The sequence below is a fragment of the Ovis canadensis genome, chromosome 20 (genome assembly GCF_042477335.2).
Source record: "Ovis canadensis isolate MfBH-ARS-UI-01 breed Bighorn chromosome 20, ARS-UI_OviCan_v2, whole genome shotgun sequence".
Classification (NCBI taxonomy): domain Eukaryota; kingdom Metazoa; phylum Chordata; class Mammalia; order Artiodactyla; family Bovidae; genus Ovis; species Ovis canadensis.
This window is the reverse complement of record NC_091264.1, coordinates 52,630,686-52,657,468: the sequence shown is the minus strand read 5'-3', so window position 1 is coordinate 52,657,468 and position 26,783 is coordinate 52,630,686. Positions and strand designations below refer to the sequence as shown.

Here is a 26,783-nt window from a genome sequence, read left to right as displayed (position 1 = left end):
ACCTGGAAAGTAGAAAGGGGCCGAAGGGCTTGCTTTTACTGGAGGTATTTTTGCAAGAGCTGGAAAGGGAATTTGCCTCCTCCCGGCTCAAGAATCCCGCAGACCGGCAGCTTCGGCAATGCAAATTTATGCTATCCGTGGGAGGGTTTCGCTTAGTTCTGCTATGGACTTACTTCCAAAAATGCAGATGTTCTGAAGCAAGAGTTTTGTCAAAAAAATAAAAGTGAAATAAAGCATAAAGGATTACCTCCCACCCAACCCTGGTCAATAGCTAAGTCTTCTTCACTCCCTTCACCTCCCCAACTCGCCCACCTTCAGGGCTTAAAGAGTTTTGGATAGGGGTGGGCTGGGGTGAGGGTGGAAATGGGTTGCATACTGAACTATTTGCCTTACTCGGAAAACCAGCAACCTCTTCCATCTCTCCTTGTTCTTTCTCTCTCCCTCCCTCCCTCTCCTTGCAAATACTCTCCATTCTTATTTACACCACTACAACTTCCCAGATATGTTTTCTCTCCTGGGATGATTCATCGTTTTGGAAGCGTCCAGTCCCTAACTTGAAGTTCCTAAAAGTCTTGAAGTCTCCTTTAAAAGGAAAATAAGAACCGCCGCGCTTTAAGAGGGGATAGCGCGAAACTCTTTCTTAAAAAAGTTGTTTTGCGATCGTGGGAGGCAATCAACACCTACTCCGACATTCTTCTCTAGGACAGCCGAGGTTTATCATTTTCGCTATTATGGCAATAAATTTTCCTCCTTTTGCCTTACGCCTTTTGGCAGGAGCCTAGACTCTGCAGGTGTGAGCGCTTCCAAGGGCTGAACCCAACCGCCAGTAGGTCTGCCGAGCCTAGCATGGGATGCTGCCCAGCAAAACACAGCCCAGGGAGACCGCGACGGAGGAAGGGAGGCCGCAAGCACGCTTCAGGAGAGACTGGGATTAGAGCCCTAGAAAACTAGAGGGAGAGCATTTCCCGGCAGGGGGAAGCCGCAGGAGCCTGGAGAAAAAGAGAAAGAAAAAAAAAGAAACCCACCCCCGCGCTCCTAGGCTCAGCGAGAGTGCGAGAGCGCGCGGGCTGCTCGGGACGCTCCAGCTGGAAGTCATTGTGCCGGCTGGCGTCGGCGTTGTCAAGGCGACCGCCCTGCCGGCGCCAGCGGAGGGGGGGAGGCGGGCTCGGTGAATGGGTGACGTCACGCGGCCGGCGCCAGGCAGTCTGGGCGGCCGAGCCAATGAATCAGCTGTCGGGGGAGCGAGTGCGGCGCGCGGGAGGAGGGTGCTGGAATGCGCCGGGAGCCGCGCGGCCCAGGCCGGGGAGGCGCTGCGCCCGGCCCCGCCCCGCCCCGCCGGTCCCAGGGCGGCCGGCGCGTTCCAGGCGAGGCTGCGCTGGCGCTCCTGGCTCCTCGCGCCTGGGATGCGACTGGGCGCCGCGGCCCGCTAGCTCTCTGCGGATTCCCCCACCGGCGCGAGCTCTGCAGCAAGGCTCGGGTGCTGGGCCCGGTTCGATGAGAGGGGACCTGTTTTCCACCTATGGTGACTATGCCGTTTACTCATGAGAAAAGGGAAAACAAAATGAAACTTGTCCTTGTAGATAAAGTGGGTTGAAAGTATTGATTTGTTTCACTGCGGCCTCACTGTGTTCTGCATTGTGCTGGAATCACACATGCACACGCACGCACACACAGAATCAGAGGGCTCAGAAGAGTTTAAGATTATAAGGGGAAGAAAGAAATGTATCAGACTTAGAGCCGACTGCATTTTCTTCATTAATCCGTGGTGCTGCACTATACAGTGTCTGAAAGGATCTAGGTGAAGGGCTCCCGTTTTTCAGTGTCTTCATGTTTTGTTTTTCCTCTGCCCTGACTTTCTGTATTAGACAGTGACCTTCAGAAAGCCAAGTTATTTCAGTTATTTCATGGTTATTTCAGTATCCTCGGCCTTTAGCACTCTCTCAGACACATGATAAGCACTCTGAATTGTGATGGAGCGTCTACAACGCAAAAGCATATAATCTTTGAGTAAACGCTTGAGTTAAATGAATCCCCCTGAATTGCTGAGCATCTGTTTGGGGTGATTACTTGTTACTTTGGCGGTGTCAAGATTGGTGATGCTGAAACTGGAAAAGTAAAAAGTATGATCTGAGCATTATAGAAGGTGTTAAACCAGCTCTCCCAGCTGCAGTCATTCCCCTCTCTGGGCCTCCAGTGTTTCTTCATCTGTAAAAGTAGATTTGGTGAGATGTTTTCTCAAGATCGCTAAAGGTCTGTAAGCCCATCATAGTATTTATCAACCACTAAAACAAAATTCTGAGTTGACTGTTTCCATAATTGTATTTGGTCAACAGGAAGAGCATGCATTCATTCAACAAATAGTTCAGGGTGCTGCTATTCTAGTTCAGGGTACTAGAAGTTTTGATTGAATTTGTTTTTAAGTTAGGAGATAGGATCTCTGACCTGAAAACCTCTAAAGATATCCAGGTAAGAAACTAGAAATGCAAAGAAGATGCTTTGTTGTTGAGTTGCTAAGCCGTTTCCGACTCTCTTGTGACCCCATGAACTGTGGCCAGGCTCCTCTATCCATGGGATTTCCCAGGCAAGAATACTGGAGTGGGTTGCCATTTACTTCTCCAGAGGATCTTCCCCACCCAGGGATTGAACTGGAGTCTCTTGCATTGGCAGAAGGATTCTTTACCACTGAGCCATCACTGAAACTTGAAAGAAGCTACTAAACTGTTGTAGAACAGTGCATCTCAAAGTTTGATGTGCATTGAAGTACCTAGTCTGGTTGACATGCAGACCTCAGGAGCAAGATGGGATTCTGCATGTATAATAGGTGTCCAAGAGTTTCTGGCTCATGGACCACACTTTGAGTAAAGAAGGTCTACACTACAAAGTACTCATCATATCTTAGAGTAAGAATATGATGGTATTAGGTAGTACCATTTCCTGAAAGCCTCTAGAGGAGGTGAACTTGAGCCAGGTGACTGAGGATGTGATAGGCTGAGGGGAGATGAAAACACCTCAGGAGAAGAAGCAGCATAAATGATGACATTGGAGGGAAAAGAGCAAGAAATAAGTAGGGCAGTAGAGAGGATTTTGATGGACTTAATTTAGAAATATTTGGGAAAACTAAAGAGATGAGTATGTGCAAAAGATGAGTATGAGTATGTGTGTCTGACTCTTTGTGACCCCATGGACTGCAGCCCTCCAGGCTCCTCTGTCTGTGGGATTTCCAGGCAAGAATATTGGAGTGGGTTGCCATTTCCTCCTCCAAGGGATCTTCCCAACCCAAGGATCAACATGCATCTCTTGTGTCTCCTGCATTGGCAGGTGATTCTTTACCACTGTGCCAAATGGATATTTACTGGTGGGATGGGTAATGAAATAGAGAATTTACTATTGTAGAGCTGAAAAGATTCTTAGAAGTTATCAACTCTGACTATTTAGGTGCAAATGAGGAAACTGAGCGGAAAAATGATTCCGTTAAGTGATGACAGAGCTTGCAGTAGAAGTCAAGCTGAAAATATAGACTGCATACCTTCTGTACAAAGCAATTCAGTTCAGTTCATTCGCTCAGTTGTGTCGGACTCTTTGCGATCCCATGGACTGCACCATGCGAGGCTTCCCTGTCCATCACCAACTCCCAGAGCTTGCTCAAACTCATGTCCATCAAGTCAGTGATGCCATCCAACCATCTCATCCTCTGTCCTTCCCTTCTCCTCCTGCCTTCAATCTTTCCCAGCATCAGGGTTTTTCAAATGAGTCGGTTCTTCGCATCAGGTGACCACAGTATTGGAGTTTCAGCTTCAGCATCAGTCCTTCCAATGAATATTCAGGACTGATTTCCTTTAAGATGGACTGGTTGGATCTCCTTGCAGTCCAAGGGACTCTCCAAGAGTCTTCTCCAACACCACAGTTCAAAAGCATCAATTCTTTGGCACTCAGCTTTCTTTATAGTCCAACTCTCACATCCATATATAACTACTGGAAAAACCATAGCTTTGACTAGATGGACCTTTGTTGGCAAAGTAACGTCTCTGCTTTTTAATATGCTGTCTAGGTTGGTCATAGCTTTTCTCCCAAGGAGCAAACATCTTTTAATTTCATGGCTGCAGTCACCATCTGCAGTGATTTTGAAGCCCCCCAAAATAAAGTCTGACACTGTTTCCACTGTTTCCCCATCTATTTCCCATGAAGTGATAGGACCAGATGCCATTATCTTAGTTTTCTGAATGTTGAGTTTTAAGCCAACTTTTTCATTCTCCTCTTTCACTTTCATCAAGAGGTTCTTTAGTTCTTCGCTTTCTGCCATAAGGGTTGGTGTCATCTGCGTATCTGAGATTATTGATATTTCTCCCAGAAATCTTGATTCCAGCTTGTGCTTCATCCAGTCTGGCATTTCACATGATGTGCTCTGCATATAAGTTAAATAGGCAGGGTGACAATATATAGCCTTGATGTACTCCTTTCCCAATTTGGAACCGGTGTATTGTTCCATGTCCAGTTCTAACTGTTGCTTCTTGACCTGCATACAGATTTCTCAGGAGGCGGGTAAACTAGTCTGGTATTCCTATCTCTTGAAGAATTTTCCACAGTTTGTTGTGATCCACACAGTCAAAGGCTTTGGCATAGTCAATAAAGCAGAAGTAGATGTTTTTCTGGAACTCTCTTGCTGTTTCAGTGATTCAACAGATGTTGGCAATTTGATCTCTGGTACATACAGAGTTCTTGATAAAAGGAAAACCATTTGTTATGGTTGTGCAAGCTGGAAATATGAAGGAAGAATGAAAGCAGGAGAGACAGAGCTATAGGAAATAACCTAAAGTCCAAGCATGGAATTTTGGATAAGATCTGGGAGATGAGGAAATAAAGGGAAAGATTTAATCTGAAAATTTTGGATTTTTATATAAGTTATAATGCCCGGAACCAGCTGATTAAGTCATCTTTTTTTCCTGTAAAAGAATTACCTTCATCCTCAGATTCCAATGCAGTATTTCCCAAACCTGATTTCACATCAGCATCACCCCAGAAACTTAAAAAAAAAAAAAAAAAGGAATGCCTGGGTTCCACCCTGCATGAATTTAATCAGACTCTCTGGGAGTGAAGTTCTGGCATCAGAATTTTTAAACCTCCCCAGATGATTATAATGTGCAGCCAGTGTTGAGAATCACTAATCCTAATATACAGTCACTAGCCGATTTCATAGACTTCATTTCTGCCCCTGAACATTACCCCTAGTGCTAACTATTATATGAGTACTACATCATTTTTAATACTTGGTGTATTTTGTGGTGGATTTTGATGGTTTATAGCACATTCTCTGAGCTCAATGTCATTTATCCCTCATTAACTGTCATGGCTTAGTTGTGAACATATCCTGATATTTCTCATTGGCAAGAAAAGAAAAAGTGATTTGGCACATTATTGGATGGAAGTGATAAACCTGGTCTATGAAACTATATGGTACCATAGTGTGGCAATGTGTTGACTTACAGATATTTTACTTGATTTTATCTTAGGTTTAACAATCTACATTAACAGCCTCTCTAGGATTACAGCTGATGAAAGAGGTAAGTACTTAAAATACCTACTAGGAACTTTTATTTTCAGTTTTCTCTCAAAAAATAATTTAGTTTTTGCTGAAAAAATAATCCTAAAAGTGAGAAGTCCTTATGGCTTTCTCTTGGGCGACTAATTTAATTTTTAAACCTGCATGGATTCATTCATTTCCCCAAAAATAATTGAGTACCTACTATGTGCAGGGGCTTTTTCACATATGAGGATGCCAAGAGAAGAAAAGCAATTTTTCTGTCTTCAAAGAGGAAAGGAGGGACTTTCCTGGTGGTTCAGTAGCTAAGACTCTGTGCTGCCAATACAGGGGGCCTGGGTTCAATCCCTGGTCACGGAACTAGATCCCACATGCTGCAACTAAGAGTTCTTTTGCATGTCGAAACTAAGACCCAGTATATATTAAATTTAAAATATTTTTTTAAAAGAGGAAAGGATAAGAACAATTAATGTGAGGTATTATATTTTTCGGTCTGTACCTTTAAAATGTACCTGACTTTTCCACGGTCTCTTACAGCTGAATTCTGTATTTTTAAAATTTTACTCCATTCTGTTAAAAAACAGAACCTAACGCATCTATGTGTTCAAAAACCAGTGGAGATGCAAACACAGAGCAAAGAATTGTGGACACAGTGGGGGAAGGAGAGGGTAGAAGAGTTGGGAGGACAGTATGGATCACATTGCCACATGTGAAATAGGTAGCAAGTGGGGATTTGCTGTGTGACACAGGGAGCTCGACCCCATGCTTGGTGAGAACCTAGAGAGGTGGGATGGGGTGGGCAATGAGAGGAAGGGGACGGATGTATACCCGTGGCTGATTCATGTTGATGTATGGCAGAGGCCAGCACAACATTATAAAGCAATTTTCCCCCAATTAAAAAAAAAAGTTTTAAAAAATCAAATTAAAAAAATCAAATCATTATTAAAAAACAAAAACAACAAATGAAAGAGCATTTTTCCCCTTCATTTTCATCCCATATCTGCCCAGTGTCCCACTCACATGCCCACAGACGTCTCTGTTCTTATTAATGATTGCTCATGTACCCATCCAGAGTATTTTTATCAATATACAAGCAAACAGAAATAGATTCTTATTTTCCACATTTTTACATTGTTTTGTATCTTTAATTTAAAAATATTGCTAAGGTTTTTCCTATATCAGACATTTTTTTTTTCATTTTATTGTAACTCCATAATATTCTATTGTCTGGAAGTACCATAAAGTTCTTTATCTTATTCCTATTGATGGTGACCAAGGTTATTTACAATCTTTTGTTACAAAGCTGCATACACAACCCCATATCTGTGACATTTTACACACATCCAATTTATTTGCAGGATAAACTCCTCCATCTATCTGAAATTGCAATGTCTTTAGAGAGTGTATGTTAACATTCTTGTTTCCTTAAGCTAAATTCCTGGGAATGGGATTGCTGAGTTGAAAGTCATAAATATTTTTAAGGTTTTGATATTTACTGATAAATTACCATCTGAAAAATTTGTGTTGATTCATATTCCCCCTTACATAGTGAGTACCCATTTCTCTGAGACCTTGCCAGCACTAGAAGTGAATTTTTTTGGTAAACCTTTGTTTGTTTGGTAGGTAAAGAATGATTTGTGGTTGCATATATATATATTTATATATTTATATATATATTAACATGCATTTCTATAACACTGAGATAGTTAAAATTTTATTCCATTTGCCACTGCATAATAGGGAGTTGTTTGTCATTTCATTTGTCCAATTTTGAAGTTTTTAATTTTCTTACTGATTTTTGAGAAATTGCTTTATTTATTAATATAACTAATAATAATAATATGGCTCCCCTTACCCTGTTCCAGGTGCTGTGCATTTTTAATTGGTCCTGTATACTGTAAATATTTTACCTGAGTTTGGCATGTGCCTAATGTTTATTCAAACAGTATTTCCATTTAAAAGGGCTCCCTTGATAGCTCAGTTGGTAAAGAATCCTCCTGCAACTCAGGAGACCTGGGTTCGATGCCTGGGTTGGGAAGAACCCCTGGTAGAAGGAAAAGGCTACCCACTCCAGTATTCTGGCCTAGAGAATTCCATGGACTATACCAGTTAAAAACTTACAGAGGCTTTAAAAATTATGTTATAAAATAAATTAATATTTCCTTTTTGTTTCTTTGCTTTAACACATAAAATATCTATGCCATTCAAAAATCAGATTAGCGTTCATCTTTATTTTTTCAAGTTCCTGAGTTTGAATGATTTTTTAAGCCCAGATCAGTCATATATACACACATAAATATGAGTATTTTCAAATAATTATATACCTACAGTGTAACTGTCTTTTCTGTTTCAAGAAAACATTTATATCCTTTAAAAAAAAAATTTTTTTTTCCAAAAACACAGATAACTAAAAAAGAAGGTGAGACTCAGATTATCCACAATCTCACCAACCTAGACTAATCCTTACTAACAGAGCAAATCCAGATAGTTTTGTATTCACCAAATTCATGTATAAAAAATAAAAAAGAACTGATACAGATGAACTTAAACAAAACAGAAAGAGACTCACAGCCTTGCTGCTGCCGCTAAGTCACTTTAGTCGTGTCCGACTCTGTGTGACCCCATAGACGGCAGCCCACCAGGCTCGCCCATCCCTGGGATTCTCCAGGCAAGAACACTGGAGTGGGTTGCCATTTCCTTCTCCAACGCATGAAAGTGAAAAGTGAAAGGAAAGTCGCTCAGTTGTGTCCGACTCTCTGCAACCCCATGGACTGCAGCCCACCAGGCTCCTCCATCCATGGGATTTTCCAGCCAAGAGTACTGGAGTGGGGTGCCGTTGCTTTCTCCGAAAACATAATTATGGTTGCAGGGGTGGGGAGGAAGGATAATTAGGGAGTTTGGGACGGACATGTTGGGACACGCTATATTTAAGATGGATAACCAACAAGGAGCTTTGTGTAGCACATGGAACTCTGCTCAGTGTTTTGTGGCAGCCTGGATGGGAGGGGGGTTTGGGGGAGAATGGATACATGTCTATGTATGGCTGAGTCCCTTAGCTGTTCACCTGAAACTATCACAACGTTGTTAAAATGTGCTATACCCCAATACCAAATAAAAAAATTAAAAAGAAAAAAATATGTATAAATATGCCGTACTAAGTAACTTCAGTCCTGTCTGACTCTGTGCAACCCTATGGACAGTAGCTTGCAGGCTCATCTGTCTGTGGGGATTCTCCAGGCAAGAATACCAGAGTAGGTTGTCATGCCCTCCTGCAGGGAATCTTCCGGAACCAGGGATTGAACCCATGTCTCTTAAGTCTCCAGCACTGGCATGCAGGTTCTTTACCACTGGTGCCACCTGGGAAGCCCATGGGTAAAAACACGTGTATATAAATAAATGTACTTACATATATTTTACAAAAATGGCGTTACACTGTGCATATCTTTTGTAACTCAGTTCCCCTAGCCACTCCCTTAGCTGCACAGGTAGGGATCATTGTGTGTCAATAGCTTTACATCTCATCATTAGTCATCAATGGAGGAGAATTCTCTGATGAGATCATGTCACTTCCAAGGGAAGGAAACCTGGGCAGAAGCATTCCAGGAAGAATCTTACCTGCTTGTCTGATGTTCATCTGACCAGAATTTCCTAAAGCCATTTAATCCTCTTGTTGCTCAAAGACTTGCAGTTTCGCTGCCGGCCTAAACGCCTGCAAAAAGTGGCTAACATAGTGGCCAATCATTAACCTACCCTAACAAGACAGACAGCTCAGAAAGAAAACAAAAATTGCTTTCTTAGCAAGGCATAGCTCAAGATACTCCTTTAGACTGGTTGCCTTCAGTTTGCTTTCTCTCCTCTTTCCCGCACCTCCTCTTTCCCTACCCACTCTACACGCATGCCTCCTTTTAGATAGTTTTAAACTTATGCTTCTTGTTCATTTCTTAAGAAAAGTAATGACAGGGTTTGCTCTCCCAGAGACCTGACCTTGAGTTTGCCCTAACTGCAGCAGTGGCATAGACCCATCAATTATGAATGTGCTGGTTTGTGCAGAGGCTGTGCCAGGCCAGTGGTACTATTACCTTATTCTGAAGACTTTCCCTTATAAATAAATAATGAAATGTTTTGGTGAAATGCCTTTAGCAAAGGCAGGAGAAAATGTTACTTCTCAAAAGGCTAAACACTTTAAAGATTAAAAACTTTCAAAAAGCCAGCGTTCCTAGAGGGCTTCCCTGGTGGCTCAGATGGTAAAGAATCCGCCTGCAATGCGGGAGACCTGGGTTCGATCCCTGAGTTGGGAAGAACCCCTGGAGGAGGGCATGGCAACCTACTCCAGTATTCTTGTCTGGAGAATCCCCATGGATAGAGGAGCCTGGTGGGCTACAGTCCATGGGGTCGCAAAGAGTCGGTTACGACTGAGCAACTAAGCACAGCACAGCAGGAGGATAGAAACCATTTATATGAAAAGAAAGGAAGAAGAAGAAAGACATGAACTGGAAACTCTATAAAGTTAAACTGGTGCCCAGAGTTCCCTTGAGGGCAAGTGTAGTAGTAGTTCACTCCAGTGAACAATCAGGAATTCTTTGGCAGGCCAGTGGTTGGAACTCAGAGCTCTCACTGCTGGGGCCCTGGGTTGGATCCCTGGCCAGGGACCTAAGATCCCACAAGCTGTGCGGCACAGCCAAAAAAAAAAAGTGTAAGTGAACAACCAGAGAACCTAACATAGATTTTGGATACGCAATGACACTTATCCTCCAAATATCTTCCTAGGTTGTACATTTAAAAGAATCAAATCTCTGCACTTAAAAACCTTCATTCCTATCTGTTAAACATAATATTAAAACTGTGCAATAAGTAATTTCAATGACAATGTTATTACCTAGTGGTATGTAAAATAGGTTTTTTTATGAAATTTTTTTTTCTGTTTCAACTAATTCATATTAGGCTTGTGTATTAAGCTAGCTGTTCGACTCTAGGTAGTAATTCAAGTAGCTTCATGAAGTTCGATGAGCATTAGCTGCCTAGATGGTCTATTCTGTACTGTGTACTCTGGTCCTTTTCTAGCAAGGTAGAAAATACTTGATCGTTGCCACTAGAGGGCAAATAGCCTCTGGACTCCTCTTGGACCAAAGAGCATCTCAGTCCCAGACAGTCGAAGTTTTCAGTTTCTCATAGAACCTAGTCTTAAGCCTTACACTGCCAACTCTTAGTCAATCCACAGGCTCAGCAAGCTAAGACCTCTAAAAGTCAAGATTTGCCATTTTACCAAATGGTCCCATTTGGGATTATGCATCTTTTCCTTGAGTGCCCTAACTCCTAACTTTCTTATCCTAACCCTTTCTGATCTCAATCTTAAACCACACTACTCTGCCAGCAAGGTAACCTAACCTCACAGCATTCAACAGCAATCTTAGACCTTCGAGGGGCAGAAAAGCCCTCTCCCATCTGATTGATTTCTGATTGCCTTTCCAATCTCATATCCTACCACTCCCACTTGTACCAGTTCAGAATTACTCACAGTTCCTTAAACCCGCCCTTGTTCATGCCCTTGTGTCTTTGCTTAGGCTTCTAAATGGCAGCACTGCCCATCACATATTATGAAGACTCAGCTCAGATATTACTGATGAGAAGCTTTATAGTCCTGCTCACCCTTATTCCTTTTACTTAGCGACAGATTTCATTTCTCCCTCCTGTTTGCTCCTCCAGCATCTAGCAGACACCTCTGTTAACAATGCTAACTGCTACTGTGATTATGTCTAGCAGAATATATGCATGTTCATTCTGTTCTGAAATGTAAACTCAGCTGTTTTGTCTTTTCTGCATTAGAAGTTGTTAGGGGTTCTAAAAGAAAGATGAATGCAAATAACTCCCCTCCTCTCCAGGAAGCAGAGACCAGGCAATTGTGGGTTTTAAAGACTGAGTTCTCTCTGCCCTTGAGTAAGGAGGTACAAGATTTCTGCTGATGAAAATTTGGACTTCATTGCTAGTTTTAAAAAGCAATTAGGACTTTTGGCATAAAGAAACATTTGGAATTCTGGAGAGGCTGAGGTAGACCGAAAATGGTCCAGGGAGGCCAAATATCATTGCCCAGAGCCAGGAAAGTGATTTGAAATGCAGCTGCTGCCTGGAGGTGCCTCGTGGGTGGGCTTAGAGAAGAGCCCCTGATGATGGGCAGTGATGATGTACTCGGGAGCAGTGCTGAATAAACCCTGCACGGCCCTCCCCAAAGGACTGTCTAGTTGAGTGGGCACTCTGCCTTAACTAGAAAAATAATCGCAAGATGTGATTCTCAGCCTATGATCAAGTCTTTTTATTTTTTAGGCAAACACAGACTATTCCTAAAAACAAAGATCACTTATCATGGTGATCACTTTGGAATGTGTAAGAGTATCGAGTCACTATGTTGTACACCTGAAACCAATAATATTGTAAGTCAATTATATTTCAGTAAAGAAAAACACCCAAAAAACAATTGTTGACAGTCATGGAAAACAAGGAGTATCTAAGAAATCAGTCAAGAGGGATGTTAAGGAGACATGACAACTCAGTATGAAGTGGTGTTCTGGATCAGATCCTGGAACAGAAAAAGACTTAAATGAAAACTAAAGAAGTGTAATAAAGGCTTCCCTCCTAGCTCAGTCGGTAAAAAAAATCTGCCTGCATGCAATGCAGGAGACCTGGGTTAGATTGCTGGGTCGGGAAGAGCCCCTGGAGAAGGCAATGGCACCCCACTCCAGTGTTCTTGCCTGGATAATTCCATGGACAGAGGAGCCTGGCAGGCTACAGTGCATGGGGTTGTAAGAATCGGACACAACTTAGCAACTAAACCCCCACCACCAAAGAAATGTGATAAAGTGTAAACTTTAGTTAATCACAATGTACCAGGATTGATTTGTGAATTATATTTATATATGATATCAAGGTTAGATGTTAATAATAGGGGAAGCTAGTGTGGGGTATATGCAATCTCCATTCTATCTAATGACCCTGTAAATCTAAAACTGTTCTAAAAGCTAACGTTTATTTTTAAAAAAGAAGGAAGGGGACGAGGAGGGGAGGAGAGAAAGAAAAACACAAATAAACTAACCTGTGAGAATATCTCCTTCAAAACCTTTAGGAAACAGGACACACCCTGGGCACCTGGACCCATGAGTGCCTTGATTGTGGACACTGGTCAGGTTATGCTGATTGACATCCCCAAACCCTGGTTTTAATAAGTTACCAATGTATAATTATTAAATTAATATTTATTTCCAGTAAGAGAGTAGCAAGAGGTAGTGAAGAGAATGTTTTGTGTGTGTGATAAATAAAACTGCAAAATGTATTTTGTTTATTTAAGCTGATAAAAAAAAAATTTGTAGGACTATCCAGTTCCACAGTGTTTGCCCTGACTCTTAGAGTTTTGTATGAATAACTAGTAATAGTATCTTAGTGCAGAAAATAAATTCCATTCTTTAAGAATATTGTCATTTTTCTGATGTTAATTAACTTGGAGGAAAACCATCCTTATCATAGTGAGATGTTAAAATTGAGGTAGAAAATACATAGAGATCAGATACAAAACATCTAAATAGCTTTAATAAAGAACAAAGTTTCAGGGTTTTTTTTTCCATATAAAAGGAAGCAAACGTGTTACAGTTCTCTTAAGCACTAATATTTGAAGTACATAGATTGAAAATGGAATGTACTTATATAATATGTTTTTGACATAAAATTGTTCTCTGTTTTTTTAGTTTAGTGAAGACCTCTTGGAAAACGACACATCAAAAAGCATTTTATCCATGATATATATTTCAATATAATTTGTAATAGAGACTTTTCTCAAAAATTTGCATATCTCATGATATTTGTCAATATGGTATAGTTTAATAGAAATGTACACTTAAAAGAAGAGAGTGTGGAAGAAAGAAAAGATGGCCTCAAAATTAAGGTTTTAGATCATTATCTATTCAAAAGCTTTTCCTCTGCCAGCATTCTGTGCATTGACTGAAGCAGTTGGGGGTCTTGCTGATGACTCAGGACCCCGCTAAGCTGTCTTGCTTATCACGAGGGAGGCTATCTAACACAAATATAAAGCTGTAACCCTTTCTCCTTGGCAAGGAAGTAAAAAAAAAACCTAATAGATTTTTAGTTTGAACAGGTAACTCCTACTGATATTTTATTCTGGACATATTGTGAGAAAAGTAAAAAGGTCATTTTTTGGCACTTTCAGAATAAATTTAAATCACTGATGTTTTAAAATAGACTCACTTTCAGATAGATATTAACATATATTCAAGAAAATATATTAATTCTAGATGATGATAATTAATGATATGAAGCTGATTCTGTTTCTCTCCAAAAATAAAATAAGAGGAATGAAGAAAAGGAGAGAATGCAGAAATGCACATGGTGGGAAGAAATAGGGTGGAAGGGGTTCTAGGTGGGTTAGAGAAGAAAGAAGAGAGGGTAAAGACATCTCTGTGCCAATAACTCTATGGTTCTATGGTGCTTGAGAAATTCATATGCATTTTCTAATTTTCTTCACAATATCAACAAATCAATTCTTATCCATATTTTAGAAATGGGACATTCAGAGAGTTTAGTAACTGGTCCAGGGTCACTCACAGTAAGAAGAAGATTCAGATATCAAACCTAGATTTCCTTGATCCTGTAGACTATGGAACCCAGTATGCCATCTCTCAGCATTTCCATATCAAAACTTTTCAGGTATGATTTTTAGGTTGGAGGCTTTGTTAGGTTAATTCCTATATGTAAGAGCTCTGGGAGGTCCAAGTCATTGATGAAAGCTAACAGAACCTCATCAATTCCCTCAACATTGTTTGATGACTGTAATCTTTGCTATCCTTTGTGGCCCATAAAGAAACATTTCATTACTTCTGCCAAATGCTGTATGCTATCCTATAAACCAGGACAATCTTCAGTTGGCAATATTCTTAAAGAATGGAATTTGTTTTATTTTCTGCACTGGTGCCATTTTTGCTACATCTGCACTCACAGTGTTTAGGGCAGTGCTCAAAAATCTAATATCCTGGTTATGTTTTTTATGGCTCAGAGAGTCAATAAATTTTCAGTTCTGTAAAAATAATTTCTTTTGGTTCGTTACTATTGTTTCTAGTTCTCTGTAGACACTTTTCATCTTGTCTTTCAATTCCTTAAAATATGAATGGTGATGGTGTCTGAAAACTCCAGTGTCTGGATCCCATGTGGGTCTGTTTGTCTTGTCCATTTTTCTTTTGGATTTTGGTCATAACCTGTCTCTTTCTTTAGCTGATTATTATTGATCACCAGACATTGTGTATTATAATTGTCAAGAGATTTTATATGATGCTGTATGACTCCAGAGTGAGGGTTCATATGCTTTAGGCAGGCAGCTAGGTTAGGGGCACTGCTGCTGCTGCTGCTAAGTTGCTTCAGTCATGTCTGACTCTGTGCGACCCCATAGATGGCAGCCCACCAGGCTCCCCGGTCCCTGGGATTTTCCAGGCAAGAACACTGGAGTGGGTTGCCATTTCCTTCTCCAATTCGTGAAAGTAAAAAGTGACAGTGAAGTCGCTCAGTCATGTCCGACCCTCAGTGACCCCATGGACTGCAGCCTTCCAGGCTCCTCTGTCCATGGGATTTCCCAGGCAAGAGTACTGGAGTGAGGTGCCATTGCCTTCTCCAGTTAGGGGCACTAATAACCCCTAAACTTCTTAATCTAATCAGCAAATGGAGCTCATCTGAAGTTGGGTTTTTTTAATTCCTATGAGAATTGGTCTATTTCTAGTTCACTATTATTCTTGGGTATAGCCCTTTTGAGTCCAAACTGACAGCTTGAGATGTTATCCAAGATCTTTACTCCTTGGCAAGCACTACCTCCATGAGTCCATCCAAAGCTCTCAGTTCTCATCCTCTTAGCCCCAGCTTTCAAAATCAGCAATCACTTTAAGGAGAAAAGTGGACCCAAATTACCAGGTTCATCTCTATGGACTTTCATCATCTTCTCGATCTTGACTTCATGATTCTTCACAGTCTTGCTGGCTTTGCACTGATTTTACACTTTTTTAAAAAAAAAATATTTAGTCTAGCTTCTCTAGCTGCTCTCAGTGGAACTTATGCTGTCATCAGTGGAAGAGAATTCACTTATACCATATCAATCATTTTAAAACTTACTGTTAGTATAAAAATACAGTTTCTATTTTTAAAAGTTTGGATAGTTGGCTTCTTGTAAAAAAGAAAAAACAAACAGAAATTATAGCAAACTGACCCTATGTTCCTGCCTGTCAGCTGTCCCTTGAATTAGAGTAACTGCTGTCAGTTTGAGATGAGTCAGGCGTGATCCTAGTTCACAAGTCTTGCCATATCCTAGTTTATTGCACGGCTGCCTTTGTTTTTGTGACCCCTGCCCCAAGTTTAAGGGACTATTTATAAATTAGACATCATGGATTTCAATAGGCTAACTCAAGTTCTTTTCCCAGAAAATTAGTTACTACCCAGCAGCAACAGAGACTTTGCTTACCTGCTTTGGTGGTGGTGGTTTAGTTGCTAAGTCATGCCCAACTCTTGCGACCCCATGAACTGCAGTCTGCCAGGCTCCTCTGTCCATGGGGATTCTCTAGGCAAGAATGCTGGAGTGGGTTGCCATTTTCTTCTCCAGGGGATCTTCCCGACCCAGGAATCAAACCCAAGTCTCCTGAATTGCAGGCAGACTCTTTACCAATTGGGTTACAAGGGAATTGATATACCTGCATTGATAACTCTCAAACTAAAGACATTTCTATCCACATAAGACAGTTGAGGTAAATCACACATCATTTTTATAAAATATTCTGCAATGAGTTTCCATCCACAAACTAACTCACAAATTTTGATTATCTAATAGTGACCATACAATTCTAATCTATATCAATTGCTTAAAGACTTACAATTTCTTCTTTGAGTCTTATTTCCTTATTTCCTCAATTGAACTAATTAAATGATCTGCATGGGATTTTGCGAAAGTTAATCTGGGGATTAGTGAATGTTCAGTTGCGAGGGAAAGATCGACTGTCCCGTGCATTCTATCCATGACTGGCAAATATTCATTCTGTCTCTCACTCATCAAATATTTGAGCAGTCTGTGCCAGGCACTATCCTAAAAGCTAAAGACTATAAGATGAGTAAGACAGAGACCCTGACCTAGAGAAGCCCGCTGTAGTAGGAAGACAGATACAGCAAACAATTCATACACTACTTGGTGATAAATACTATAAACGAGTTAAGAGCAAAGAGCTATGGGAGGGAGTGACTAGGTATATCTTAGGAGTAGGGAAAAAAGGTTTCTCGAGGGAAGTAGAATTTCAGCCTACTCTTACGTGGATGATTTAGGCATTGGTGAAGAGGAGAAGGAGTTTCCCAGGTGGCTCAGTGGTACAGAATCTGCCTGCAGGGGATGCAGGTTCGATCCCTGGGTTGGGAAGATCCTCTGGAGGAGGCAGTGGCATCCCACTCCAGTATCCTTGCCTGGAAAATCCCATGGACACAGGAGCCTGGCAGGCTGTAGTCCATGGGGTCACAAAGAGGCAGACACGACTGAGTGACTGAGCAGGCAGGCACAAGCACTCTAGGAATACCCACTGTACAGTAAAGCATGGCTATCCTGTCTGGGTTTACTCGAAAGACTAATGGGTCCACAGAGCTCAGCACAGTACTTAGCACAAAGTGGTTCTCAATACTTGTTTTGGGTGAATGAGCAAACTAAAGAAACATGGGGATGTTTACCATAGCTTCAGGTCAAGGGATAAGGGATAAACTGGAAGGAGATAAGATACATAAGATAGTAACAGCATATGAAGATAACTGTATCTCTGATCATTACATACACGTTTTCATCTAGATGCTGCTGCTAAATCTCTGAGATACTGCCTTCGCTTAAGTCCAGGAGTATAGCACAGTGAATAGGGTTTTCAATATTATGACTTAAAAGAGTCCGTATTAAATTTTGACAATAAAGGAGAATATCAGAAGACCTGACAGTAGCATCAGATATATAAATTGCTTGAAGTAAAACAATGATAGTACATCTTTGAAGTTAAGGTTTTTCCCCATCTGTTATTTCTATTAACTCTTCCTGATTCCAAACCTCAGTAGCTATCCATTTTGTCTGAGGTCTTTATAGTTCTCTCAGTCCTAATTTTCCCCAAAAGTTGGAGATGCAATGTAGTATCCTGCATTGGATCCTCAAAAGGGATAGTAGTTGAAAAAAACTGGGTTAGATTCAAATTGTCTGTAATTTAGTTAATAGCTGTATAACAAGGTTAAGTTCTTAATCATCACAAATGTATCATAATCATGAAAGATGTTAACATCTGGGGAAACTGAGGAAATGGTACACAGGAACTCTTTGTTCTAGTTCTGCAACGTTTCTGTACATCCAAAATTATTCCAAGTGAAAAGGTTACTTTTTTAAAGTTAGAATGGTAAGGATTATATTCACAACATACGTATCACCATACTGGATGAGTTGCTATTGCCCTGTCCAGGGGCTATTCCCAACCCAGAGATCGATCCCAGGTCTCCAGCATTGCAGGCAGATTCTTTACCATCTGAGCCACCTGAGAATCCTCTATTACCTGCAGAGAAATCAAATTCACTTCAAGACTGACCTGTGATGTAGTACCATCCCCTGGAATGACTTAGGCACCCCCAAATTCAGAGTATTTATGGCCTCCTTTATAAGTATCCTTTTGTGCTGCTTTTTGCCTTCCAGACTGATTGGGCTTTATATTTGTATTCTGAGGGAAAGGCATATGTATCTTGTTTTTTATGCTTATTGTCTTCACCCAGAACTGATATTCCCAGGATCCCTCATTAAGCTAGAAAAGTCACTGGGAAGTAAGCCATACTCCTTAATAATAACACTAAATAAAGAACAGCAAAAAAATAAAAAATTACAGTAGAAATTCTTTGCTGGTGTAGTTCTTTTTATTCTTTGTACAATAATTCACATCTGTTGTGGAACATTTAGGAAGTAAATACAGAAAATAATTTTGTTTTTATTGGTATAAATTAATACTTCATTGCAATAAATAAGAGGGAAAGAAAACACCCAGTGAACGTACTGTCTTTAGGTGGCATTTAAGTTGGTTGTGAAACAGAATAAAATGCTAAATTATGTTATGACAAGCAGATGCTTCAGGTAATGTCAGGTAAACAGTGGTTAACATAGCAGGCAGCATGTTTTACTGGGTTACTCTCAAGGTGTGCACATATACAGATAGGATCAGCATAATTGAAGACCAGAATCTTTAAGCATCCATTGACTTACACTGTAGAGAATGTATGTTTAATAATGATGTGGTTGAGTCACTCTTCTCCAAGACCACAGGCAGTAAAAGAACCCCAAAACCACTAAGAAGAGCATTCTCTCTGAGCATATGAGAAAACAGCATCCTCGTAAATGTTATTCTGAAATCCACAGGCAAAAAGGATCAAATAAAACAGGGACTTCAAAGGTGACTCAGTGGTAAAGACTCTGCCTGCCAAGCAAAAGATATGGGTTCAATACCTGGATTGGGAAGATCCCCTGGAGATCCCCTGGCAACCAGCTACAGTATTCTTGTCTGGAAAATGCCATGGACACAGGAGCCTGGTGGGCTGCTGTCCATTGGGTCACAAAGAGTCGGACACGACTTAGCAATTACACAACAATAACAAAGCGGAGGGGCCGGGGGAATGATGTAAGCAGGAAGAATTTTCTTTGATTCCTACAAAGCAACTGGACAAGTGAGATTAGACTCATACCCAGAGTTTCTGGTTAGCTGTCAGAGTTGCTTCCTGCCCACAGTTGAAGAAGTGAAAAAAAACATAGGTGACTTCACAGACCACCTGGCAAACAGCTGATCTGGAATAGTCAGAGCTGAAAGGATGGGAGCAGATAAGAGGTGTTGTAAATGACAGATTGTAGTGTCAAAGGTACCAGCTGGAGGGACTGCTCAGAGAGCTATGGGCAAAGCGCTGTGAGAAACTGAGCCTAGAATGTGTCCCTTAATCACAAGACTGATTGGAAGGACTGATCCTGAAGCTGAAGCTCCAATACTTTGGCCGCCTGATGTGAAGAACTGACTCATTGGAGAAGACCCTGATGCTGGGAAAGATTGAAGGCGGGAGGAGAAGGGGATGACAGAAGATGAAATGGTTGGATGGCATCACTGACTCAATGAACGTGAGTTTGAGTAAGCTCCGGGAGTTGGTAATGGACAGGGAAGCCTGGCATGCTGTAGTCCATGGGGTTGCAAAGAGTTGGACACAACTGACTGATTGAACTGAACTGAATCAAGACATTATGTTAGAGCTCATGCATTCATTTCATGTGTCCTGTTTATAAGAGAAGTCCAGCAATACATTCACATGATGAGTACAAAAAAGAAGGGAAAAAAATACTTACTTAGAGATTTTTTTTTAAAAAATCCTTTTACAGCGCTTTCTTCCAGTTGGAAAGGAGGCTATTTGGATAGCTGGCATCAACTGCATCATCAGGTCACTGAAAACACAGAAAGATAAAATTTCTACTTTGAAGCAATTACTACATGGCACCCTAGCAGACTGAATTTAGAAGCAGGTGATAATATTTTTTTAGGTAGATGGATAGTTTCCTATCTGTATTGAATATCTGTATCTGTCACCTATTTGAATACATCTAATTAAAAAGTCTTCCTTCTTTCCTATGCTTGCTGTGCCAAGGTACAAAGCAGTAGCTGGAAGATGAGATAGATAAAGTGGATCCCACTGATACTGGACTTTTCCCTGGTAGATGAGGTTTCTTACTGCCTGTATTTGTAAGAGCATTTGACCTAAGGCACTCCCTAGCGCTTCTGTGGTGGTTCAGACAGTAAAGAATCTGCCTGCAATGCAGGAGACCCAGGTTCAATCCCTGGGTCTGGAAGATCCCTTGGAGAAGGGACTGGCTACCCACTCCAGTATTCTTGCCTGGACAATTCCATGGACAGGGGAGCCTGGCGGGCTACACATTCTATGGGATCCCAAAGAGTCAGAACAGGACTGAGTGACTAACACACAACACAATATACAAGGCACTCCCTGCTCTTTGAAACTATTTCCTTCCATTTTCACTGGTCTCTCTTCTCACATTCTTTTCTGCTTCTTCCTCATCTTCCCAACTTCTGAACATTGGTGTGATATAGAACTTGATCCTTGGACTCCCTTTTTTAGCTACCCTCTCTCCCTAGACTGCATTATCCAGGCTTGTGGAGACAATACCATTCACATGGGGATGATCACTCCCAAATTTACATCTCGAGCACAAACATCTCCCTGAACTCTAGATTCAGATATGCAATTTGGGTCCAATTTGGATCCCTAGTAGGCATTTCAGTTTAATACGGGCAGAACTAAACTGTCATTCCCCTATCCCCGCCCCTCACATAGGATTCTCTATCAGTAAATGCCAACTCTGTCCTTTCAGTTGTTTAAAACCAAAAACTATAGAAAATTTTGACTCATCTTTTCCCTAATGACCCACAGGCCGTAAATCCAAAATATATCCAGTACTTCTTACCACTTTTGCTAAATCAGCCGATCAAAGCTTGGATCATTGCGGTAGCCTTCTGCCTACCTCTGTCCACGTATTCTGTAGAATGGTGTCAACACAGCAGCCTTAGGCTCCCCATCATATCCCCATCATATGTCTCTCAATATCCTATGGATGCTTACTTAAAATAGCTTGAGGCCATTGCTATTATTCTTGAAGAAGGAAAATCATGTGGTCTTGCAAAAGTCTTTTTGAAAACAAATGAACTAAAGTATAGACTATTGGAGTTGGGCAGAACCCTGTAGACTAAGCGGTGCTAGCCTCTCCTTGCACTGGTAGATGGGGAAGCTGAAGGAGAAAATATTACATGAATCTCAGGCAGTCAGTAGTACAGTTAGGACTGCGGTCAGATTAGGCTGCAGGTCTGATCATGTCTCCAAGGCTGGAATCCATGAGTTTTTCAGAATATCTTACAGATTATAAATCATATTTACCCCCAAATCAGCTGATCTTTTTTCTATAAATATTTGATGTCTACAACTTAATGAGTTTGGTGATGAGGCTATGTCTATGAACCCATTACAACAGTCTATGCCATAAACATATTCATAGCCTTCAAAAGTTTTATCCTGCTTTCTTTCTTCTTCTTCTTCTTGTTGCTGTTATTCTTGTGTGTGCTATTAGAGCATACAATACAGTATTAACTATAAACACTGTGCTGTATTCTATCTATAAATCTCTAGCATTTATTCATCTTGCATAACTGAAACTACCTTTTGATTTATCTTCAGATAATTCAGTAATCACAGAAGTTACGTAGTTCAGCTTCATGAAAAGATACATTATATGTAACTTCAGTCAAAGTACTACAGCTAAGAATATATTTTTCATGACTTATAATTCTGTTGAATTTTGAGATCTTTAGGGAGTGAGCTCATGTTGTTCTCACCGAACTCTGTGAAGAGTTTTCATTGTCAGAAAAAGGGCTCCGCCCTCCCCTTTGCTGGCTATGATAAACAGCCCTGCCAAAGCTGCCCTGGTGGTTACACTGTATTGGGAGTTCTCCTCCAAAGTGAAACTTGGCTGGGCAACCGCCACTCCTATCACTCCTAAGAGTCTATATTTGGAGAACCAGTTTACCCTGCTCTGATTCTTTTTGTATTAATTTTTTGACAGTTTCTTCCTTTAATCATCCCTGGCTTAAGTCTAAGCTTAAAAATAGAGCATGCATATGAATGATTAGTGATTAGGCTTCTGAAAGTGAGTATATATATTTACTTATGTCATGTCTGACTCTTTGCAACTCCATGGACTGTATAGCCTACCAAGCTCCTTTGTCCATGGAATTTTCCAAGCAAGAATACTGGAGTGGGTTGCCATATCCCACTCCAGGGGATCTTCCCAAGCCAGGGATCGAGCTGTTATCTCTTTCTCCTGCATTGGCAGGCAAATTCTTTACCAGAATTCACTTGACCAGAATTCTTTACCAGAATTTCACTTGGGAAACCCCCTACGTATTGATATATAGATATAGATTATTAATCTAGCTGCCTCTGATTGAAGTTTTACTCTTTTGATTTTCTTAATCTACATTTATTCTGTTGACTGTAACTGCTAAATAATTTCACTCAGTCCTTCATTTTGAGGTGCCACCTCTGAGAATCATGAAAATTAAATGACTTATCTATATGTGGCGCTAGTGGTAAAGAACTTGCCAGCCAACGCATGGGACAAGAGACTTGGGTTCGACCCCTGGGTTGGGAAGATCCCCTGCAGAAGGAAATGGCAACCCACTCCAGTATTCTTGCCTGGAGAATCCCGTGGACAAAGGAGCCTGTGGGGTTACCTGTCCATAAGGTCGCCAAGAGTCAGACATGACTGAAGCGACTTAGCACATGCGTATCTATATGTGAAACCATTTCATAGTGCCCAGAATATAGTCACAGTTCAATAAATGGTAGGTTTTACATGCTGTCATATCATCACCACCAACATGCATCTCCATTTTATCCCCTCCCTAGTTCATTCCCATTCATAGTGTGTCAACCCCTGGGATGTCTACACAAATAACTCTCAAAAAATTATGTCTGGAATTGTCTACCTTTATCATAGCAGAAAGTGAAGAGGAACTAAAAAGCCTCTTGATGAAAGTGAAAGCGGAGAGTGAAAAAGTTGGCTTAAAGCTCAACATTCAGAAAACGAAGATCATGGCATCTGGTCCCATCACTTCATGGGAAATAGATGGGGAAACAGTGGAAACAGTGTCAGACTTTATTTTTTGGGACTCCAAAATCACTGCAGATGGTGACCACAGCCATGAAATTAAAAGACGCTTACTCCTTGGAAGAAAAGTTATGACCAACATAGATAGCATATTCAAAAGCAGAGACATTACTTTGTCGACTAAGGTCCATCTAGTCAAGGCTATGGTTTTTCCTGTGGTCATGTATGGATGTGAGAGTTGGACTGTGAAGAAGGCTGAGTGCTGAAGAATTGATGCTTTTGAACTGTGGTGTTGGAGAAGACTCTTGAGGGTCCCTTGGACTGCAAGGAGATCCAACCAGTCCATTCTGAAAGAGATCAACCCTGGGATTTCTTTGGAAGGAATGATGCTAAAGCTGAAACTCCAGTACTTTGGCCACCTCATGCGAAGAGTTGACTCATTGGAAAAGACTCTGATGCTGGGAGGGATTGGGGGAAGGAGGAGAAGGGGACGACAGAGGATGAGATGGCTGGATGGCATCACTGACTCGATGGACGTGAGTCTGAGTGAACTCCAGGAGTTGGTGATGGATAGGGAGGCCTGGCGTGCTGTGATTCATGGGGTCTCAAAGAGTCGGACATGACTGAGTGACTGAACTGAACTGAAATGAACCCCTAGGCTTCATAAAAACTCATATGTACATTGTTTTTTAAATTTATTATTACATTTACTGTTGATGACATTAGTATTTTTCAAAATGTGGTCCTTGAATCACTGCTTTTGAATTATGGGAAGCAGAAAAACTAGGGGTGGTCCCCAGTTATCTGTATTTTAGGCAAGTACACAGGAGATTGGGTTATGCACACCACCATTTGGCAACATGTGCTAGTCTACTTTCGATCCCTACCATTTCATCAATGCCATCATTTTGCTGTTGATTTTTAAGATGGTAAAAGAGATTTATTTTACCACAGCCTTAAAGTAACCCATATTTGCAGAGTATAATTCTTTAGCTCATAATTAAAATATATAACTATACTACTACTATATAAAGGTTAAAATCTCTAGGGGAAATAGAAGGACCAAGTACAAATTGCTAGATAATGGATGAATGATAATACAATGATTCAAACCTTGTCAGGGTTTAGGTACCTTCCTAAACTCCCGTGTGTCCCTAAACTGTAAGCTCCAAGTTACATAGTTAGAAGGGAACTGGCTATTTCCCTGCTTTCATTAGAAGATTGAATTTGATGATGCACTATTGTATATGCTGTAAATCCTTTTTAGACCTATATAAACTCTACTTCCTAGAAAAGAAGTCAATAACAACGTGGAAGATAGCCAGAATTCATCTTTGCAATAGGACTATAGAGTAATGAGACTAGTTTTCTTGGATGACTTACAGAAATCAAAATTGATAACATAAAGCCATACTTTGTATTTCAAAAACACAACTGCTACATGACTATAAATATCTTCTGAGTTGTAGATGAGATTCTTGAGCTAGATGGTAATGTTCAATGCATATGCACAAAGCAAACAGGAAGCTTTAAAATCAGTGCGGAATCTCTTGCAAGATAATATATTAGTACTATTGGCATAGGCCAAGTACCTTTATCACCAAGGTGTCTGTTTATCTCTTTGTTTTCTTTAGTAAAGTAGCATTAGGCATTTAGAAGTGAAGACCAGTGAAGCATTTCACTAAAACTATAATTGGAAAGCTAATTGGAGATTGAAAATTAAGTGGGAATAGTGTGCAGAGTGATGTAAGGATGCCATCAAATCATATAAATTACATTTGGAAAGGATCTAGATAATTTCCAGTCCAACCTCCCACCCAGATCCTCATATTCTGCTTTAAATATGTGACTATAGAGGAAATCCTATGTCTTTATCTAGTAAATATTTATATCATGCTCCAGCAACTGAACTGTCATTACAATAACAATTGGTTCAAAGTACCTTCTCTCACATTTTTTCCCTCGTATTTACCTTCCTAGATGTCAGACCTGGATTCCTGACCTCAAACCCTTGTATTTTCTCTGTTATCTCTGAAATATTGGTTCAGAGATATTTGTTATTTTAGTACCCAGAGACTTCCCAATTACTAATCCAAATTCTTCTGCTGGTTACAAGACAGCCTTTATTCGGCATGTATTACAACCATGGTAGAATTATAAAAATTAACCGGCCAAGAGGAAAAGCCATAATGTTCTAGACACCTGATTTTTACTCATAACAAGGTAACAAGAACTAACATTGAGATCTTTGGCCAATTTCCCTCCTCTGCCATGGACCATCCCACTAGCAAGTTGATGGACTATTGAGAAATGGTCTTTGAAGTTGGTTATCACCCTGGCTGCCCCTGTCTACTCACTCCTAAAACCTGGTACCCTCTAGAAATACAGTAACTAGAACAGAGATAGAACTCTGACTGCTACGTCTTCCCATTTTTTGAAACATTTCTAAATTTTGTAAGGCATAAGGCAGATAATGTTTTTTTTAGGTTACTCCAAGTCTGAAGGAAGGAGAAAGTCCCTTATAACACCTGTCATAAAGATTCTGAGGAGGGCATGGCAATCCATTCCAGTATTCCTGCCTGGAGAAGCCCCAGGGACAGAAGTGTCTAGCAGGCTACAGTTCATGGGGTTACAAAGAGTCAGACACGACTGAGGGATTAAGCACATAAAGATCTTAGAACCACCATTTTGATAAAACACTAACCACTCTTTATCATTTCAGCAGGACAGATATAGAAAGATGCCCCAGGAGCCTGATGGCTCAACAAACGTGCTATGGGAGGGTGAAGGAAGAGTGCCCTCCTATTGTTATTTCCTGTCCCTTCAGAAATGAAATAATGGACTTCAGACCTCCTGAATTACAGAAGCACTGTCTTCATGATCAACAAGTTAGAATACTGATCATATTCCAGCTGAGAAAATGAAGAATCATTTTCATACTAAGGACATTTATATTCCAAGATGAATTTTGCCAAAATAGGTAAGTTTTATTGGTAACACCCTTTCTAAACTCCTGGAGTTAAGGGAAACCTTGTTCCCACTTAAGTGACATAGTTCTATGTTTGGTTGTCTAATAAAGTGAATCAGCACCTAAGTGTCCAAAAAGAACTTTATTTTAAAAATGCCTTTTCAGTTGAACAGCAGCATCCAGGGCTCTGTGCTCCCCCGTGGCCGTGGGCCTCCACAGGGCCACAAGGCGACTAAGAACATGAGCAAGTTGAGGCACAGCCACCACTGTGGGTACGTCACCAACACACACCAAGTTCCTGAAGGACATGATCCGAGCGGTGTGCGGCTTCGCCCCTTATGAGCAGCAGGCCATGGAGCTGCTCACGGTCTCCAAGGACGAGTGGGCCCTCAAGTTCATCAAAAAAAGGGTAAGGACACATATCCATACCAAGAGGAAGAGAGAGGAGCTGAGCAACGTCCTGGCCATCATCAGGAGAGAGGCAGCCAAGAAGGACTGAACCCTTCCCCTCTGTGCACAATAAACCTTTCCAGGAAAAAAAAAAAAAA

The 26,783-nt window shown here is 40.9% G+C and overlaps 1 long non-coding RNA gene across 1 annotated transcript; it reads left to right on the top strand.

The window, feature by feature from the left end:
* The first annotated feature begins 1,249 nt into the window (after positions 1 to 1,249).
* LOC138425433 (uncharacterized) lies at positions 1,250 to 26,783 on the top strand. The gene is made up of 4 exons (XR_011251212.1): positions 1,250 to 1,522; positions 5,508 to 5,558; positions 25,990 to 26,247; positions 26,401 to 26,783. It is a non-coding gene; the product is annotated as an uncharacterized lncRNA (long non-coding RNA).